Source organism: Sceloporus occidentalis, unplaced genomic scaffold (genome assembly GCF_023333645.1).
Source record: "Sceloporus occidentalis isolate IW3139 unplaced genomic scaffold, rSceOcc1.0.p SCAF_2, whole genome shotgun sequence".
Classification (NCBI taxonomy): Eukaryota; Metazoa; Chordata; class Lepidosauria; order Squamata; family Phrynosomatidae; genus Sceloporus; species Sceloporus occidentalis.
The window spans coordinates 171,727,237-171,745,613 of record NW_028316982.1 but is presented as its reverse complement, the minus strand read 5'-3'; the positions used below and the strand labels follow the sequence as shown (position 1 = coordinate 171,745,613).

The window sequence follows — 18,377 nt, the reverse complement described above, 5'->3', positions numbered from 1 at the left end:
TTGCAATGTAGATGAGACCAAAGTTGTTCAGATCTGCCCTAATGAAGCTACATTCCTAGTTTGTAAACCCATATTTATTGCTAGAAGCTATAAGGAATCCATCTACCTACAACCCTATTTGGCTTCAATAATCCATGCTTTGTAATTCCCCCTTTTAGGTTTTTATAATGCATAATAGGGTTGCCTTAGGCTCGCCATATGTCAGAAATGCCTTGAAAGCACACAGCAACAACAAAATGCATTGTACACAGGGATGCCCTTGAAGATGACTCAGAAATTTCAATTAGTTAAAAAAGTAAGAATGAACGATAGCTGAGCTACTTATTAGAACAGGCCATTATGGTTGTATTGTGCTAGCATTGTGCCATGTTTACTGGCATAGTTATTGGCTCTAATTCAAAATGCTAGCATTAAACCAAGAAGCCCTTCACAATGTGGGACCATGGTAACTGAAGGAGTTCTTTCTATATATTCCTACCTGAACCTCAAAGTCAAAGGCTTTCCTATTGAGGCTGGTTATATGGTTGCTCAGGACCAAGTCTTTTCCATTGTAGCTTTACCCTGGTGAGATTCACTTGCTGTCTATTATCATTTAGGCAAGGACCTTTCCAGTCTTTCAGGCCTTTCTAATCTTTGTATATTTCCATGGCCACACTGGGTTTTTAAGTAGTTTTATCTCGGTGTTATATTTAGATTTCATTGTATTACCTGTCATTTTAGCCTCTGCTGCTATGAATTGATTGCTGCTTTTAACTGATGGTTTTATTGTGCTGCTTTTGATTTGATTTATGTGCATTTTGAACTTTATGTGTGTTTTTACTGTAGGTCACCCAGAGAGTTCTTTGATTTAGGATTACTAATAAATTTTAAGAAGGGAGAAATATGTATGTGATGCATGGTCCATAATCAATGACTAAAACAGAGACTGTACACTGCTGTTCATGTCCTTCCCTTGGCTCAAAGCAAGGGCTCAATCTGATGTTTTCATTACTTCAGCCACTAGGGTTGCCGGATTTCAGGGCTTGGCCCCAAGGCTCTGGTTTTCATGGCTCATATTTAGGCAGGAAACAAGAGTACAGATTCTCCAGTTTTGCTGGACTGATCTCTAGGTAAGTGGAAAGGGATGTGTGAAAATCTTCACCTCAATTAGTAGAGCAGCATCTCACAAAAAATTCAAAGCTTAATTTATTTGTGCCTGCAACTTGTTCCAATACTTTCCATAAAATGTATGCATTTAGTTAGCTTCCTCCCAGACATTGTGGTGCTAGAGCTCAACCTCCACTCTACATTCACTTTCTGCCTAGAAGCAAATAGCCTAGATTAAATTTTCTTTATCACATCTCTCTAAAAAAAATGATAAGGAATCGGCCCTTCCTTTCACCTTTATCTGGAAATAGCCTCACTTTTTTTAGATTTTTTAAAAGGTTTCTGTCTCAATTTGCAAGCAGGAAAATATAGTCTCCCTCTTTAACTGTATGTCTGTGTGTGAATGACATGTTGTGAGCAACTGTGGTTGCTACTTATGTACAATGCTTTATGGCATCATTAGAAGCTGTCTATAAGTCTCAGGTTTTTGCCCAGAAGCCTCAGGACCTGGCATGATACTGAACTGGCAACCCAAAAGTAAACAGTCTTTCAAACACACTACATAATCCTAGGGCATGTGGGGTTTTATAGGTCAAAAACAGCCCTAGAAATTTACTAAAAGCCAGGAAAGGTCTTTCAGTAGTGGAAATATGATCAACAGTACAGCACTGTCTGCTGAGGACACAGGAGAGAGCCTTCTCACTGCCTGTCTCTAGTCTATGGAACTCCTTCCTGAGGGAAGCTCAGTTGGCCCCTCTCTGCTTTTAGACCTTCTTAGAGCCTAAATATCTTGAAGGCACCAGATGCTCTCTGAACTTGGACTCTAAGCAGGGTCAGCCTTGGTTAATACTCGGATGGGAGACCACCAATGGATACCAGGTAAGCTATACTGTATTTCAGAAGAAGAAACAGGCAAAACTATGATTCGGGGGACCCAGGCAGTGATTCGGTGGCAATTTCTGGGTGATAGAACTCAGCTGCCTCCCAAATTAGCACTGAATTCAGGAAAGGTAAGCCGGGGTTTTAACCCCATGCGATAGGGTCTCTACTTGGAGTAAAAGGATGTGCAGTGGGAATCTTTTAAAGATGTGCTTTATGGTCTTTTAATTCTTTTAAATTAATGTTTGAATATTAATGTTATGAAGGGATTGATTATTTAGTGCATTTTAAACTCTTTGTACCACATAGCATTTTAGCTATCTTGTTTTAACCTACATTAGAAGCCACTTTGGATTCCATAACTGAGAGAAAGCTGGGATATAAACCAAATAAATTGATAAGAACAAGCAGAGAGTGCCTTAAACTGGCCACCGTGCTTTCAACCACTCAAAGTTTCTGAATGCTTTCCAGAGGCAGCCAGGCTAGAATGCATCACCTTTAAATGAAGTAAAAAACAAGCCAACCCCCTTCTCCAAAGTTTAGTTAATACTGATACCTCTAATCTTAATTAAGTATCCAGTTTAAAATCATGAGAAAGCTTGGAGCAGGGAGGGAGAAACGAACAAATAACCCTTGCTTTAAAGAGAGTCTGCTTTCTCTTTGAGATTTGCAAAATTCTGCAGCCTCGGCAGTGGGGAAATGTGAGAATTTATGGAAAACCAACCTGAGATTAAAGGTTGTCATGGAATATTAATAAGGGAAGGACACAAAACTGCTGATCTTCCCTCTGCATTCCTTTCTTCATTTGTAATCTTTGCGTCTATCTAATCCATTATACTATGGACCTTTCCAAATATGCTGGCCTTGCTCAATGCAGCGTAGGCTGAGGCGGAACAAATGATAGATTATGTGCGTAACCTCAGAGGCGTTCTTTTGAAATGGTACATAACCTATTACCAGAAGAGGTGGTGGGCATAAAGTTGCAGGAAAATCATGAAACAATGATAAAAGAAATGTAGAGTAATAAAGTGGTAAAGAACAAAAGGAGAGAACATGGAGATGAATTACGAGACAAGCATTGCCACTCATCAATAGAATTGGCCATAAATGATTTGTATCCCATCTTTCTTGAAGGAGTTCAGCAAAAGTGCTTTAGCCTTCTAAAAAAATCTCTAGGGACAACATCAGAAAATGGCACAACTGGGCACTTGCTGGTGGCCTAAAAGGTTACACTGCTAATCCTGCCAATTCTCTCAAGTCCCATCTTCATGGGCCAAATAAAACGGCTTCCCCCTCCATCCTCTTGGTGGGCAGTCTAGTTGATGCAGGGCCCTATCCACAAGGCTGGCACAAAAACACTGAGGCAACATCCAGCCTGTTCAGCACCAAGCCTGGTGTGTGTGTGTGTGTGTGCGTGTGTGTATACACCCACCCACCCACACACCTTATAACAGATTTTAAAAACTCACTCTTTCCTCTGCATCTTCCTAGGAGATTCAGAGCTCTTCATTCTGATGCTGGGTGACTGCCGCTGCTGTGTATCACCCACCCTGAGTTCAGAACAAGGCACCCATCCATGTGATTGAGACTGGACATCTTGTTCTAACCTGGTGGAGCCCTGGTGGCGCAGTGGTTAAATGCCTGTACTGCAGCCATTCACTCAAAACCACAAGGTTGCGAGTTCAAGACCAGCAAAAGGGCCCAAGCTCGACTCAGGCTTACATCCTTCCGAGGTCGCTAAAATGAGTACCCAGACTGTTGGGGGCAAATTAGCTTACTTGCTAATTAGCTTACTTGCTGTTCACCGCTATGATCTTTGGAATAGCGGTATATAAATAAAACAAATTATTATTATTATTAACCTCAGAGCGAGTGACATGTCAGGCAGCACAGTGGTAAGTGCATCCAAACAGCCGCTCAGCATCAGACAAAGGGCTGGGGCATCTCTGGAGCCAGAACACTCTAGACTGCTACTGGACTATCCTGGCCAAAGGAGCCCTGATGGTGCAGTGGTTAAATGCCAGTACTCCAGCCAATATTGCAGCCACAAGATTGAGAGTTCCATCCCAGGGCTCCAGTGTTGACTCAGACTTGCATCCTTCTGTGGGTCACTAAAATGAGTACCCAGCTTGTTGGGGGCAATTAGCTTATCCATTGTAAAACTGCTTGGAGACTACTAAGTTCAGTATGAAGCAGTATAGAAATGTAAATGCTATTGCTATTGCCTATGTAGATACCACCTTAGCCATTTATCCCTCTTCTCCCTGGACCCAATCCCCCTGTAGCCCTTGGCATTATTAAGAGCCATGGCGACAGTAGCTGTCCCCTGCTTTCAGCACCATTTACCTCCCATTTCTTGATTTTATTCTGGCATTTTTCCTTAGTATGGTGGCAGAACCAATCCTTGGCTCAGGCCACTGGTAGGTGGCTGCTGCCATATTAGATTTCCCAATATAAAATGCCCAACAGGGGTGAAGATGAAAAACAGTGCCAGTCAAGCACCCATGAGGAGAACCATCTTGTGGGCCTACGAACATGTGGTTCCAGACCTGAAAATACCAGCAGTCCTGTGAGCTGGCTCAGCCAAACTTGGATTTAAACCTAGGCTTCCTACATTTAAATCCATTTATCCTAGTCATCGTAACTGTAGTTAATAACAGTTTGATACCACTTTAATTGTGTTTTCATCCTAGGAAATCCTGGAATTTATAAAGTGGTGAGGTAGTTAGAATTCTGTCAGAGTCCCAGTACCAAAGTAAAAGATATTTATATGGGAGCTTTAGATTTCTTTAGCAAAGAATTATTTATACTGCACCAAACTACAATCCAAGAATTATATAGAATGTAGCCATGACAGTTTTAAGTAGCATCAAACTGCTATAAATGTATACTGTGTCCTACAGCAATTGTTAGAGCTCATTACACGTCTAATGATTTACAGAAATAATAAATAAATGGTAGCAGAATTAAAGAGCAATAATATCTTACTTAAAAGTGACATATTATTGGTTAAAATGTCACCGTTGCTTATATGTGCATCTTCTTTTTTTTCTTCTACTGTTTTGTGGTTCACTTGCTAATTTCCTCCTGCAACATGACTCACCACACTGAAGAAACAGAAGATTTTTCTGTGTTATGCCCAGACCACAATCTTGTGGTGTTCTTTTCTAGCCCTTGTCCTGCCCCCTTTGTTAAATGGAAAATCTTTGTGCAGATTTGCACTACTGAATGAATTTATCTATCTACCTATCTATCTTCAAAAATACACCTGAATGTTTTTGCTCCCTAGCAAATTGTAAAGATCCTAAAACTTCTATAACTAGTGCAGGGACAACAGGACAAAAAAAATCAATAATGACACCTTCTTCAACATTCTCAAAAACTATGATCTGTCTCTATGTTCACCACCCAAAGATAAATGCATCATGCAACATAAACTTACAGTGCTTTCATGCTGCCTATCAAGAGTCATTGTGAGCACTGGATTGAAGGACCCATCCACGCTGCAAAAAAAATTCAGTATGACACCACTTTAATTGCCATGGCTCAATACTATGGAATCCTGGGATTTGTAGTTTTGCTAGATATGTAGCAGTATCAGTGCCACAACAAATTACAAATCCCAAGATTCCATAGCATTGAGCCATGGCAGTTAAAACATTGTTGCACAGTGTTGTTTCTGAAGTCCAGGTGCTACCTAAGATCTCACTAAAGGTGAAATGCTTGAGAAATCCGAATAAACCTGGGAACCTGATAGCAGAAAATGACAATCTGAATTCATGGATTAAACATGTGCCTGTCAGGAGCCTTCCTGTGATAGTGAAAACATGTTGTCTGAATTTAATTATGTCTCATACAAGCTACAGTTGTAACACTTCAGGCTCTTTATGTTTTTTTTCAGGTGGAAACAATAACCAGTCACAGGTTACATCTAAAGTAGAAGCCGGAGGGCTTTGTTTTTCTTGCTGACCTTTGAGTCTTGCTTTTCTTTGGCTGTGGAGAACCCAAGTCCCACCATTGCAAGGACTGTGTTTGGTCTCTGGATCATAGTGATATAAACACGTTTCATCAACAGTGACCAGTCACTCCAAATTGCTAGATCACTCAAAATGTAGCAAAATCAACCTAGAGGTATCCATTCAACTTGGTTTCTTGTCAGCATTCAAACATTTTGAGACCCAGAAGCTGATATCTTCTGCATAGCCAACTGATCATGAATGATAAACCCAATGCATTCCTGGTATATCTCTGGTGTGATATTCACCTACTTACCAAAATCAGGTCATGAACACACTCAGAAATTGACACAGTTGAAGGCCTCCAAGACCTTGCTGCATCTTCAGTCTCAAAATCTCCACACTGAATGTTGTCATACCATTTCTTCACAGTTGAGTATGATGGGCATTTGTCAGTCAGATACCTAGTTTTAAGATAGATACCTAGTGTTAAGGGTTGTGAGGACTTAAGGGGACACATAGACAGGGGCATCTGGACATAAAGACAGACACATTCTTGTCTTTTGTTAGCAGACCAGCAGTGTTATATGTCCACGAACACAGAAAATCCACATAAAATTTGTAGGCAAGAGGGAAAGATAACTTCCCAGTGAGTGATGAAATGGGTGAAACTACACAACCAGCCAACACACGTGCAGGACAGAGCAAGAGTGACATTTATATCATATTGGAAAACAGGTCAGAATATCTCCACCTCCAAATGATAGTTATAATTGATGTAGAAATAAACAGTAAAATGTAAGTAATTTTACAACTGAGAATCATATCACATAATTCCAATAATTTATAATCCCAAGTATACTAATTTCCAATCTGCATATTAGTTCAGGAAATCTGTATTAGGTGAGATTAATAATATGGATATATAAAATTCTCCCCCTTCCTTCCTTTTACTCCATACTGGATTTGAGTTCTCAGTGACCTAATCTAAAAATTAAATCATACTTTTTTTTCAAAGATGGCTGGCAACCTGTTGGCCATTTACAAATGCATAAACTAAACCAGTGATTCTCAATTTTTTTTTGTCTTCCAGATGTTTTAGACTGCAGGTCCCAGAATTCCAGAGTGTTGGCCAAATTGGCTGGGGCTTCTGGAAGCTGAAACCCAAAATACCTGGAGAATTAAAGTTTGGGAATCACTGAGCTAGACTTACATATTTGTGATGTTTGGTATTCAGGTTTATAATCATGGCAATATTGTCTCTGTCACAAATGCCCCTCCACCTCAACAGCCAGTGGTCACACTGAATGACAGAGGTCTGTTCTGTTGACAATTATAATGCAACAGGTTGATGCTTCCAGCCCCTTCCTAGTAGCCTCTACAGTGTAACAATCAGAAATGGGTCTCTTGTCACAGCTCTTTGTTGCACTGCAGATCACTGGCGGGAGGGAAGCATTATCCTGCTGCACCTCGATTACCAGTAGAACAGACCTCTGTCACTCAGTGTGGCTGCTGGTGATTAAAGTTGGTCTGGAAAGTCACATCTGGAGACAATATGTAGGTTACATTTGTAACTATATCTGTGTATATCTTTGAGTTAGGTTCTTGGCCAGCGTGGTTAATTGCACTGTATTATAGGTGCAAAGAATACAAATTCCATGGTCCAGTTCAGTCTTACACATTGTTAAAGTCCTGTTAGAATTAGTGGGACAGAAATGCTTACAGGCCTCATTTGACCTAATACAATTAGATATAATTTAATCAGTAAATACAAATACAAGTTTACAAAAGGAATAGTCTAGAATTGGTTCTGACTCAAAAATAGTATTTAAAATACTCTTGCAAGGTTCTCGGCACATAGATTCTCGCAGCAGCAGAAACTGTAGGCATGTTAGAAGAAAGCTATAAAAATATATGAAAACCTACATTAGTTTTTTCCCTTTTTCCTCTCAGTCTCAAAGGTGCTACAATATCTCTTTGCATCTTGAACCAGACTAACACAGCTATGTCCTTGAATTTTACTAATTACATTTATTTTGAAGGCAGTCACAGTTGATGAGCATATGTCAAGTAAACACTGACAATGGTCTATCCAAATAAGGTTTATGGAAATAGAGTGGCATAAATTTGCAATCTAGGTAAAATGGTCAGCTCAGTGTATTTATTATGGTGCCACACTTGAAGTCAATAGTTTGTATTACCATAAGAATTCATTTGATTAAATCTTAGAAGCCTCACCAACGCTGGTTTATCTATCTGAAAACGTACTGTAAATTCATTTCAAATTTGACAGCTGACTTCACCACTTACAATATGTTTATAAAGATGAAATACAAATAGCCTCTGCTGCAAGCCATTAGAGGAGTTTTTAAAATATTAATTAATTTGCATATTGTTATTGACCAATCAATTTATCTATACTCAAGCAATCCAAGTGTGATGTTTTTTCTCAAGGAGTTTGCTCCTATTTTTGTCTAGGAGTAGCATGGCATTGCCAACTAAATCTGACTAAAGGAAAACACATATTTGGAATAATGGGATTGCAGTTGCAAATTTGGATAATAATTTATAGGGAAAGCATTTTCTATTATATGCTCTGCTTTGAGCATCTTATTGCTTTAACATATTTAATCAAGCAATCCAAATATCTGTTGAGAATGCAACTGCACTAGATCAGATTTTTCTGCATCTTAAATTGGAATGTATTAAAATTGAACAGACTTAGGTTAATATTGTGCTGTACAAGATCTGTGACATTGAAATATATCTACTATATACTCTGTGGTTGCTTGACTTTATAGACAGTAGATTTCCAACAAATGCTTGAACTCTTCTGGGAAGTGTATTAATTAGGACCACCATGTCAGAATTAAACTTGCCAAAATTAGGAAGAGCATAACATTGCCTATAGAGAAAACATTGTGTTAATACAAGTTGGCCATCTGAAATTAATAAACTTGAGAACTTATCAGATGAACATTAAAACCAGCTCAAGCATTCCAGGCTGCAGCCGGGATGCAGGATAGAGGCAGGGATTATCACATGCTAAATCGCTGCCTAATCACCACCAGCTCGGGTCCAACTTGGGCCCCAGCCACACTCCACCAGCACTTTTTCAAAGTTGGAATCATTCTGGCTTCAAAAAAGTGCTGACGGACCATAGCTGGGACCCAGGCTGATGGCGGGCGGTGATTAGGTGGCAATTTAGCATGCAATAATCCCCACCTCCATCCCGTGTCCAGCTTGAGCCGGTTTTAAAGTTCATCTGATAAGCTCCTTGGTTGCATCAAGAGAGATAAAACAAATTTGTCCCAGCCACCTCTTTTCATCCCTTTTTAAATCTTAATATACAGTCTGCCCTTTCCATATGTGGAGGATCCAGAGGGTTACAGTTGCCCACACATACTATAGGTCTGTAGGTATGTGATGTGCTGTAAACTTGCAACTTGGACATTCATCATTTCACCACATATATAAAAGATGTAGACATTTAGATAGGGCAAATTTCATAATTCCACGTCTCTTTTTCTCCCTGAAGGGCAATGTATATGTTTGTATATCTATATCTACATATAGTAAATAGCTTAAATAGTACAAAAGACCATGCTCATTTCCCATGTAAACATCCTGAAATTCTTATACTTGAAGATGCTAAAGTGAGTGTTGATGTTAATTTGGGCCTGTCTGGTTTAACCATCATCATGACTTGGGCACTCATGTGATCAGAAGTTGGTAAAGTTGACCCCACATAGAATCCAGATTATCTGACAAGTTGCAAGGACCTTAAGTACCTCAGTCTAAAGAGGCAAGGTTGGAGAATCATGCCTGTTTCACCCAAGCTATGCAGTGGTGAAAGGAGACCGAGAAACAACTAGCAACTGGAGAGAGAGAGAGAATATTCTAAACGGCTCAAACCAAGATACAGAGCAGAAGACCAAGCAAAAGTTGCATAATTAAACATAATTTTCAGTCTGTCAGATGTCAGAGGAAGTATTTTCCTTCCTGCTACCCTAAGTGTGAAAAGAGACCTCACCTCTATGCCTACACATCAAACCAGGTGTACATTTTATTTGACAGAAGTGATCTCCTCTCTGCATTCTCCAAATGCAGAGTTTGAGCTATCATTTATGAATTTATCAATACCAAAACCAAAACTGTACGAGTTATCATTTATGAATGTATCACTGCTTTATAGTGTGCTGCTCCCCACATTTATCAGGTGCAGTAATATATCTCAAAATCTGCCTTTTAAAAATTGCATAGATTAGTTGTACTTCGATTGGCCCAAATGTTATTCTGCACAGCACACTTTCCACAACAAAGTACATCAGTCAGACTCAGGCTGTTTCTCTTTCAGGTTTTTCTTTCTTTTAGATTAAGTGATAATCCATGAAGAGTTCTGTCCCCAGGAACCTTTTGAAATGACTATCTAGTAGCATTTCTTCTCCAGTGTATCTGAAATAAAATTTAAGATTCGGGTATAGGTAATAAAGAGAAGGAGTGGAGAGCATGTGGCCCTCTAGATGTTGTTGGACTGCAACTTCAAGCAGTCCTAAACAGCATAGTCAATGGTGAGTAATGATGAGAGTTGTAGTCCAACAACATGGGGAGGGCTGCATGGTTCCCATAGATAGCAAGCATTACATTTTTGTTTAGGTCCTTATTACTAAACACATGAAAAAGCCAGTGGGAAAATATGGGCTTAACTCATTAACAGTGATGAGCACGCCAGGAACATGTTCCACCCAAGACATGACTGGCTCAGTCTGAAGGGTGTTGTTTCAGAATGCATTACTCAAAATGCAGGAGCTCTGGCCTCCCAGAGAACCATCTAGTTTATGGTGACTTATAAATTCTAAACATGTACAATAGGCTCCCTTTACTAAGTCAGCTGCATGTAGGCTGAGACAGTTCCTAGATATGGGGTAGCTCTGAGACCACACATGTTGGCCAGGTTCTTTATGTGTTTGGTAGCTATGGACTTGTTTTCATATGAGTATCTAGGTGCTGAGGATCCCAAATACACAAATATCCCAACAGAGATTCTTCAGTAAATAACTAAGGCATTGATATACTTACACTAGCATTAAAGGTTACCTCAGGTGTAAACAAAATGAATAAATTTCTAATTCAAGAGACAAAAGAAAGGAAAATAGTATCCAATAAAAACAGTTATCCACTCCCTCCATGTATTAACTGCAACTGTTCTAAATTGGGAGGTTTCATGAATAAGACACACTCTCTTTAGAACCATTTCCAAGGTTCATGTGCTAAACATTTCTACACTTCTCTTTTAGAGGTTCAGTGATAATAGACAGAAGCACTCACACACCTCCATAGATTCAGGAAGTATGACTGTTCTTATAGTTCTGCAGCCTAATCCAAAGCATGTTTACAAAGAAGATAAGTCTGCACTAGATTCAGTGAGAGTTGCTCCCATGTATGTATACATAGATAGCATTGTACCCTAACAAGCTGCAGCAATGAAACCATTTTATTTCCATTTTCTAATTAACCTGCTTTTCATATATGATTTTCATACCAGTTAGTTGGTGGCCATTGGCTAGACAAGTAAGAAAAACACATCAGCTGAGAGGAAAAGGGGCTTCATCAAACTTTAAAGTTCCTTGGCTTTGAGCAAAGCAGTGCTTGAGGACAGCTTTATTTCCCTTTGCAAGTTTTATTTCACATTGCATTTCTTGAAGCTAAATCACACATAAAATTCACAGATTATTTCCTTTCTAAGAATTATAACTCCCATTTGGTAAGTTGGCTGTTGTAATACACGGAACACAATTTAAAGCATTAGTAATAATCTGTTGCTTTTGGGGGGAAAACATGTTTATTGTGGAAACATAACACCATCCCTTATTGAACAAGCTCTAAAATATTTCAGCCATCAGAGGGGGCCCTTGTTAAAACCCAGCTATGAAAGTTTAATATACAGAAATCATGGAAAGAGGGAATACTTATTAGCTTTCAAAGGTCTGCATTTAGATCTTGTCTATAAATCACCAAAGTAGAGAGGGAAGAGCTGTTTGCATAGTCTGGATGCCACATACAACCACTGTAAACTAGGACTGTGCAGGTCAGAGACAAATGCAATAGTTCCTTTCCATGCTTCTTAGAGGTAAGACATATGCACGTCCTCTAACCCACATGAATTCTGTTCAGAGACATTTCTGAAATAGATTGGAATTATCAACAACATGGAAGATACTCCCATATCATATCTGCAACCTGTGAGTCAACCTTTAGTTTGTTGCCACTATACAAAAGCATCACAATCAAGTTAAACTGCCCAATGGTGCAAAACAGTGACCCTATTGTGGCTTGCCTTGAGTTAGTTTTAAAAGTAATTAGTTCCAACTAATTATAGTTCCCAGACACCAAAGTAGTAAGTTATAAGTGCATTTTAAAGGGTTTCTTTTTACTTTCTGCTTTTGCAAAAGTAATTTAGTTGCTAAAATTTGTGCTGCTTTCCTCCCATCCATTTTGTTGTCACCTCAACACTTACAACAGGGAATGAGGCAACAGCCTGAGCCAGCACTTGAACCATCTAGTGTTTCTCCTCCATCATTTAATTCAGCATATCCCATAATTGCAAAAGTAACTGAAAAGTAATTGTTGTGCTGCAAAAGAATGGTATAGCCACACTGCAGAAATAAAGCAGTTTGGCATCACTTTAACCACCATGACCCTATCGCCAGTTATCCTCATTGGAGGCTTTTTAAAAAGCAACAAAACCTTTCTCTTCCGGCAGGCCTTCCCTGAGTGATAACTGCCCAGAACCGATTCCATCTGTCCTTCTTTACTATATCTCTTCATCATTCGCGGATTGTAGAATAATCTTGTAGTGTTGTATTGTTATATGTGTTAATCATGTTTTATGTTAATATTATAGTTTGGGAGGGAGGGTTGGGTCAGGGTTTTGTGGGTTTTATTGTTATTATATTGTGTATCATAAACTCTGTTGTTACCCGCCTTGATTCCCAAATGGAAGAGGCAGGATATAAATATTTTACTTATTATTATTTATTATTATCCTACAGAATCCTGGGGTTTGTAGTTTGGTGAAGCACCAAGAGCTCTCTGACAAATACCTCACCAACTTACAAATCCCAGGATTCCACAGGATGAGTCGTGACAGTTAAAGTGCTGCCAAACAGGTTTATTTCTGGAGTATGGCAAGTTTCTTAGGAGCTCAGAGGTTAAAAACATTGAAGACATCACTAGCAGGTATGTTTTCCTCTGCTTTTGGGAGAGGCTAGTTTTTATTTTATTTTTAATTGATAATGGCACACCAGGGAGGAGAGATTCAGTACTCCTGACATTTTCTCTTTCTTTCTTTCTTTCTTTCTTTCTTTCTTTCTTTCTTTCTTTCCTAAATCTACTATTAATTATCTTTTTCCATGAAAGGGAGGTAATCACATGAAGAGGAATGCTTACCACTTAAATTAGTACTGGGGAGAGAATAGTAAACCTCTTCTCCTCCTGTGGTGTGGAGAGGATTTTCCCAATCAGAATCAGATTGATCAACTGCAAAAGAGATAGAGAAGCCATAGATTGTTATGTGAATCTGCAGTAAACTTTCCACCATGTAACAGTTGGCTTCAAAATTATATTCATTTTGCTTTTATTTCGCAAAAGAGAGTTGGAAGCATGTCTGGAAGCTGAAACATATCATTTTGGGGATGGTACAAAAATGTGACAGATTTTATGTCACAGTTTCATATGGAGCATATTGGGCTCTGTGAAAATCTATTGAAATAAAAAATTATGTTAAGTTAAGAATAGGCTGAGAAGAATGGAAGGGCCACATGGGGTTTTGTTAGAATCTCGTTCCTCATATCCTCTTTTTGAAGAATCCCTTATTTAGAGAATCAGCCCTGTCACAAAGCAGAGTGAAGCAAGTGCCTCAGGAAGCACTTGCTGAGTGTTAAGAAAGGACAGCAAATTATTGGTTATTAATTTTTTTATTACTGTATTTTTATTGATGTGGTTAGGGAACTGTCATTGTAGGATTTTCTGTTTCACATCCCAAAATAACATGGTCAAGTCCTGCTCTGGGTGTGGCAAGCTCCACTGCAAGACCTCAACAGGCAGAAGTCTAAGATGGGCATGACTATGCCAAGAGTGACCAGCATAAGAATAGTAAACCCAAAGGCAAAATCAAGGGCCAGTGTGATGGCCAAGTAAGCAGGAGTATTTGATGGGATGTCATATTGAGGAGGGAGCAAACTTGTTTTCTGCTGCTCCAGAGACTTCCTGACAGTAAGGGCTGTTTGACAATGGAACACACTCCCTCGGAGTGTAGTGGAATCTCCCTCCTTGAAGGTCTTTAAACAGAGGCTGGATAGCCATCTGTCGGGGATGCTTTGATTTGGATTTCCTGCATGGCAGGGGGTTGGACTGGATGGCCCTTGAGGTCTCTTCCAACTCTATGATTCTGTGATGGTGATCTAGAGCCAGAGCCAAGGAGCAATCAAAAATTCAAACTGCTAAGTCCAGTTAGAGCCTGAGTGGGGCAGAAGAGAGTACAGTTCAAGATTAGACTCAAACACAATCCATGTCCAGTGCCTGAGAGTCTAAAGACCATTGACAAGATCCAAAATGAGATAGAAATGTTGTTTCCAGCAGCTCTTCCAGCCTGAAACTGAAGCTTTTGCAGCTTAGCTGCCTGAGCCCCCAAAGGCTCAGCTGAAAGCACTTCAGCATGGCATGTCCCCAGGAAGACGCTGTGACAGCAACAACATGGCACTGCCAGTTTCTTTAAATTTTTCACTCCTTTTTAATGTGTGCCACTACTGCCACCAATTATGTGAAGATGATGTCCACTATCCCACCAATTCTTCACTGCAAGACTTGAACCCAGGACTCTCTTCAGTGTCTCCTGCACTGTAACTCTCCTTAGATGCTAGCGCTCTGTGTTTCAATTTTTCCCCCAACTTGGCACCAACTATTTTTTAACAGCCACACACCTACTATCTAATGTGTCCCAAACTTAAAAGACTTTTTTCAATATTGGTAGTGCTTTTAACTTGTTTCTGAAATCACTTCAGACAGCTGCTTGTTGAAAGAAAGTAATAAATTTATTTACAAGTTGGGTTGAATACAGTATCTCTTTTAGTGGGTGGTGTTCACAATGGATACAGTGTATAAATACTTTATTAGTTATACAGTTTAATAGTTTCTTTAGCTTGTTTTTGTAATAGTTTCTCTATAGCTCTATAGCTTTATATATGTTTCCTTACAGATTTAAGTTCTCACATAACCTTTATTAAGCTTTTGTATCTTTTAACCCTTCTGGTTACCTGTGACTCCACTGGTCACCAAACACTATGTCTCCCACAGGACACTACCACAATTTAATTAAGGACGCTCTTTGTCCCTTTCTAGAGTACCTAAAACCCTTTCTAAGCGCCACTCACATCAGCCTAACCTAGCCTCAGGATACAATAAACATCCATCGCTTTCAAACCTGCTCCTCCCTCTTATATACCCACTCCTGGAAGCAGACTCCACCTTTCACTTTCATTGATTAGTGCCAAGGTTCTAATCTGTCTGTTGTCTCCACAGAGGCCCTTCTTATTTATAAGACCCCTGCTCTGAAGGAGGCCCTAATACTGTTGCAGATAGACACTCTAAACTTTGTCATTTACTGTACATTTGAGGTTGGAAAAGTTTCTGCTTCCTCTTCTGACTCAGGAATTGGGATCCCTGGCTTTTCAGAAGGAGAGTCGACCACCCTCTTGCCAAATGATGAGGATTTTCAGAAGTGGCCTGCTGCTCAGTGCCATCTGTTCCTGGTGTGTCTGGGACCATCTCTGAAAACGTTCCCTCAGATGAGGGCATAGCAAGCTGACTTCATGAAATATGTACCTTGACTTAGGTGATTGGAAGAATGCAGAGACATAGCCATGTTTGTCTAGAGTATCAGTATGCAAAGGGATCTTGTAGAACCTTTGAGACTAACCAAGCAAAAGAAACTGTAGCTTAAGCTTTTGTAGACTTAGGTCCAAAACACATGGCAGAAATAATCCAGTTTGAGGGTGCTTTGAGTGACAAAGTCATTGCCTCTGTTGATGCATTGGAGTTTGTGGATATATCCAAGTCCAGTTGTTTCTCTTTCTAATTTTCCTTTGTAGATTTTTAAAATTATTTATTTATTCAATGACAGCTGTTCTGATGTCAGCAATGGAATGCCGAGAAAGATTGAAGTGTTCTGCAACAGGCTTTTGTGTATTCCCATTCTTAATCCCTGATTTATGTCAATTTATCCTCTGGCACAGAGACTGGCCTGTTCATCCAGTGTAGAGTGCTGAAGGGCATTGTTGACAGAGAATGGCATATATTACATTGAGGATGGGTAAGTGAAAGCACCCTTAATATTGTGGGTGATGTAATTAGGTTCTGTGATTACATTTTATGAGTACAGTGCACCTGCGTCATACGCTGGAAGCCGTGCTGGAAAGACTTCTCCCACGCCCTGGAAGAAGCAATGGGGTGCCAGGCATGCACCGCGGGAACAAGCCCCAATAGTTCTAATGGGGCTTGAGTTTACATGTTTTCCCCTTATGCAGCGGGGTCCAGAATGGATCCCCCGCATAAGGGAAGGGCCAACTATATATGTGTGGGCAGAGTTGGCATCTGGGTTTGTGGCAAGGTCTTGTACCCATCTCTCCATCTGTGTTGTTCATCTCCCTTTGAGTAAGTAACAGTTTGAAATTGGGAGGCTGTTTGTAGGCAAGTAGGGCCTGTCATCAAGAGCCTTTGAGAGAATAGCATTATTGTCCAAAATAGTTTGTAGTGCAGTGATGATCTGTCTCAATGGTCTCAACTGGGAGATGTTTGTGACCATTAGTAGGGTTCTGTTATTTCCTGTCTTAAGTCTTTTCTCTAATAGATTGGTCTTGCTTTGTTAATGTGTGAGGGTTTTTGTTTGTTTTTTTACTTCATATGATGGGCACTATAGCTTGAGGAATGCTTGTTGTAATTCCATGAGTTTGGTGTCCCTGTCACGAGAGTCTGAGCAGACATGATTACTGGAGGGATTGCCTATGGATTTGATAACATATTCAAGGTGGAAACTGGGAACAAGTAAGTATGTGTAGTGGTCAGTGAGTTTATGATAGAGTGTTGTGCTTAGATGTCTGCTATGCAGCTTTATGGTAGTTTTCAGAAAGTGGGTTTATTCTACTGATAGTTTTAGGCTGAGATTAATGGTGGGTTGAAAGCTGTTGAAATTCTGGTGGAATGTCTTGAGTGAGTCCTCTCCATGAATCCAAATTATGAACATATCAACAATGTACCTCAGGTAGAGGAGAGGTTTATGGATGCAGGAATTCAGGAAGTAATTTTCCAAGTTAGTCATGAAGATGTTGGCATATTGTGGGGCCATGCATGTACTCATGGCAGAACTGTTGACTTATTACTAAAGGTGAACTAGATGCTTGTGAGAAAAAAGTGGCAGAACTTGGTGATTCAGTCTGCTATGGTCCCATCAGGAATGTGAGTGGAAAGCAAGCATTATTTCCTTCTTCAGGTCAGGTAGCAAAATATCTTCAGCCAGCCCTGCCTATGTACCTGACATAGGCATATGTGTCAGGTTAAAAGGTTTTCCAACTTCTGTTGGGAGTATTGGGAAATCTCTTTTCATTAATATAACCTGGACTGAAGATGAGTTTCAGTTTAATTCTTTACCATTTCATGCAGAAAGTTCAAAGATGCAACAGCCCTGGAGAATTGAAAAAACGATTTCCATCTGTACCATTAGAAGGAATGTAGAAATGAGTGTCATTCTGTACAGATCAAATTGGCTTGCTGCAGCAGGCTCTTCCCCTTCTTTTTGGTCTACTTACTTTGATGTAAGAGTGATCATTACAGAGGGGAAGGTTATGTACAATTAATTAAAAAGAAACATCGCTGAGACCAAATCCAATATTGCTGCTGTGGTTTGAAACACTTGTGATGTATCAGGGTCTAAATTACTAGTGTTTTACCAATGTTGCCTTTGACACTCATTGACTTACATGAATACCCAAGAGGAGAAAGAGATATCAGGTCTCTACAGGCAATGAATATTGTAAGGGACTAAAATTAATGAAGGTTCTTTGGAGGTGGGGGGGAGGCAATGCCTGATAAAAGCTTTCAAATTCCTTTGAGTTACTGCATCAGCAGCTCTCTAAGAAGATTACTGAGAGCTTAATATTAGAGATGAGTTTGTCAACAATGCCATAAAAAATACAACCCCAAATGCCACTTGAATTAATGACACTCATATGATTGATGCAGTAATCTGTATTGTCAATGTGTCTTAAGCTTCACTTGGACAGCATATGGTTTTGCAAATTAAATTAGTAATGGTATCACTATGCTTGTAGAGGTGTTTTTTTAAATCAAAAACTCACATTTTTCATACTTAATAACTTACATGCTTGCAGAAAAATCCAGTGT

General features: G+C 39.6%; 1 long non-coding RNA gene across 3 annotated transcripts in view; it reads right to left on the bottom strand.

The window, feature by feature from the left end:
- Positions 1-18,377, bottom strand: part of LOC149319332 (uncharacterized) — a 77,435-nt gene that overhangs the window by 38,376 nt on the left and 20,682 nt on the right. For all 3 annotated transcript variants that reach the window (XR_016280174.1, XR_016280175.1, XR_016280176.1), the window contains exon 4: positions 6,238-6,385. This is a non-coding gene — a long non-coding RNA (uncharacterized LOC149319332). The remainder of the gene's footprint in view (positions 1-6,237; positions 6,386-18,377) is intronic.